The sequence below is a fragment of the Bison bison genome, unplaced genomic scaffold (genome assembly GCF_000754665.1).
Source record: "Bison bison bison isolate TAMUID 2011002044 unplaced genomic scaffold, Bison_UMD1.0 scf7180017864529, whole genome shotgun sequence".
Taxonomy (NCBI): domain Eukaryota; kingdom Metazoa; phylum Chordata; class Mammalia; order Artiodactyla; family Bovidae; genus Bison; species Bison bison.
Genome location: NW_011495079.1, coordinates 3330602 through 3333903, shown reverse-complemented (window position 1 = coordinate 3333903; position 3302 = coordinate 3330602). Strand labels below are relative to the sequence as shown.

Below are 3302 nucleotides of genomic sequence, written 5' to 3'. Positions count from 1 at the left end.
ATAATGGTCATCTGAGTTAAATTCACCCATTCCAGTCCATCTTAGTTCACTGATTCCTAGAATGTTGATGTTCACTCTTGCCAACTCGTGTTTGACCACTTCCAGTTTTCCTTGGAAATTGGAGAGCTGACTCATTTGAAAAGACCCTGATGCTGGGAAAGATTCAGGGCCGGAGTAGAAGGGGACAACAGAGGATAAGATGGTTGGATGGCATCACCAACACAATGGACATGGGTCTGAGTGGACTACAGGAGTTGGTGATGGACAGGGAGGCCTGGCATGCTGCGGTTCATGGGGTTGCAAAGAATCGGACACAACTGAGTGACTGAACTGAACTGAACTGAATTTGCCTTGATTCATGGACCTAATATTCCAGGTTCCTATGCAATATTGCTCTTTATAGCATCAAACCTTGCTTCCATCACCAGTCACATCCACAACTGGGTGTTGTTTTAGCTTTGGCTCCATCCCTTCATTCTGTCTGGAGTTATTTCTCCACTGATCTCCAGTAGCATATTGGGCACCTACCGACCTGGGGAGTTCATCTTTTTGTGTCCTATCTTTTTGCCTTTTCATACTGTTCATGGGGTTCTCAAGGCAAGAATACTGAAGTGATTTGCCATTCCCTTCTCCAGTGGACCCATTCTGTCAAAACTCTCCACCATGACCCATCCCTCTTGGGTGGCCCCACCTGGCATGGCTTAGTTTCATTGAGTTAGACAAGGCTGTGGTCCATGTGATCATATTGGCTAGTTGTCTGTGGTTGTGGTTTCAGTCTGTCTGCCCTCTGATGCCCTCTCTCAGTGCCTACCATCTTACTTGGGTTTCTCTTACCTTGGACGTGGGGTAGCTCCTCTTGTCCGCCACCACTGACCTTGGATGTGGGGTAGCTCCTCTTGGCTGTCACAGCCTCCATGCTCCTGCACCTTCGCAGCTGCTGCACTTATATATAAATCATATAATACAACATTATATGCCAGGTATATCTCAATAAAAGTTTTAAAAAAGGTAAACAAGTTTGAAAAGACAGAAGGTCTTTAAGTCAGTATATTCAAAACTCATTTGAGGACACATTCATTGTTTTTTCCATATGTGTAAATTAATTTTTAGTTTTTCTATTTTTCTTATCTTTGGTAATAACATCTGTGAAATCATGAGCTTATGTGCTGTTTAATTGACAGTTGTTGGAACTTACATTAAAATAATTGTTAAAAACTATTAAATTAAAACATTCTTCCATGAATTACTTAAAATGATACCACTTATCACACTATATGCTTTGGGACTATTCACCTATATAAATAACAAAGAATCACTGAAATGCTTTGTGTGGTGGAGTAACATGATTAAATTTGCATTACAGAGAACAGCCCAGCAACAGTGCAGAAAATGAATTTGAGGAAGATGAGGTTGATCTTAAGAAGACCAGTTAGGGAACTCTTAAGTTACCTAGGCAAGAAATTATAGGGCTCCAAATTAGGACATCAAAAATAGGTGTTATTTCAAGTACTTGCCAGATAGTAATTAGGTACCAGGAATTCAGTAGTTGACATGGCTGACAAAGCCCCTGACCACATAGTTTATATTCCATTTGAGGAGGTTTACATTCTAGTTGAGAGTGTGGGAGGAGATAAACAATAAGCAAGGAAGGGTACAAAGGTAAGTAATCTCAAGTAAATAAAATAGAAAAATGATGTATTAGAGGGTAACTAACTGGAGGACGTAGGGGGCAGTGAAGTATAGATCGGGTGAGAGCTGGATAGTTTGATTACCTTAAGTTAGGGATCAGAATTGACTTTTCTAAAGAGATAACTTTTGAGTTGAGACTCAATAATGGGAAGGACCTGCCTATGAGTAGGAGAGAGGGAGAACACTGAATTTTGGAAATATATAATAGACAGAGTCAGGTGGTTGAGATACCAACTAGGTAAGAGAGAAGGAAGATTCAAGGATTACCTAATTTCAGAGTTACTCTATTTATCAGAACTTTTATGTTCTGCATAACTGGGGTTTTTACCAAATTCCACGTAGCTGTACTTTCAGTTCGGTTCAGTCGCTCAGTTGTGTCCGACTATTTGCGACCCCAAGAATCACAGCACGCCAGGCCTCCCTGTCCATCACCAATTCCCGGAGCTCACCAAGACTCACGTCCATCGAGTCAGAGATGCCATCTAGCCATCTCGTCCTCTGTCATCCCCTTCTCCTCCTGCCCCCAATCCCTCCCAGCATCAGAGTCTTTTCCAGTGAGTCAACTCTTCACATGAGGTGGCCAGGTACTGGAGTTTCAGCTTTAGCATCATTCCTTCCAAAGAAATCCCAGGGCTGATCTCCTTCAGAATGGACTGGTTGGATCTCCTTGCAGTCCAAGGGACTCTCAAGAGCCTTCTCCAACACCACAGTTCAAAAGCATCAATTCTTCGGCACTCAGCTTTCTTCACAGTCCAACTCTCACATCCACACGTGACCACAGGAAAAACCATAGCCTTGACTAGACGGACCTTTGTTGGTAAAGTAATGTCTCTGCTTTTCAATATGCTATCTAGGTTGGTCATAACTTTCCTTCCAAGGAGTAAGTGTCTTTTAATTTCATGGCTGCAGTCACCATCTGCAGTGATTTTGGAGCCCCAAAAAATAAAGTCTGACACTATTTCCACTGTTTCCCCATCTATTTCCCATGAAGTGGTGGGACCGGATGCCATGATCTTCGTTTTCTGAATGTTGAGCTTTAAGCCAACTTTTTAACTCTCCTCTTTCACTTTCATCAAGACGCTTTTTAGTTCCTCTTCACTTTCTGCCATAAGGGTGGTGTCATCTGCATATCTGAGGTTATTGATATTTCTCCTGGCAATCTTGATTCCAGCTTGTGCTTCCTCCAGCCCAGGGTTTCTCATGATGTATTCTGCATATAAGTTAAATAGGCAGGGTGACAACATACAGCCTTGACGTACTCCTTTTCTTATTTGGAACCAGTCTGTTGTTCCATGTCCAGTTCTAACTGTTGCTTCCTGACCTGCATACAGATTTCTCAAGAAGCAGGTCAGGTGGTCTGGTATTCCCATCTCTTTCAGAATTTCCCACAGTTTATTGTGATCCACACAGTCAAAGCCTTTGGCATAGTCAATAAAGTAGAAGTAGATGTTTTTCTGGAACTCTTGCTTTTTCGATGATCCAGTGGATGTTGGCAATTTGATCTCTGGTTCCTCTGCCTTTTCGAAAACCAGCTTGAACATCAGGAATTTCACAGTTCACATATTGCTGAAGCCTGGCTTGGAGAATTTTGAGCATTACTTTACTAGCGTGTG

General features: G+C 42.2%; 1 protein-coding gene across 2 annotated transcripts in view; it reads left to right on the top strand.

Moving 5' to 3' along the window:
* The window catches only part of ANKS1B (ankyrin repeat and sterile alpha motif domain containing 1B), a 1164394-nt gene that overhangs the window by 600613 nt on the left and 560479 nt on the right, over positions 1-3302 (top strand). The gene's annotated exons all lie outside the window — the stretch shown is intronic.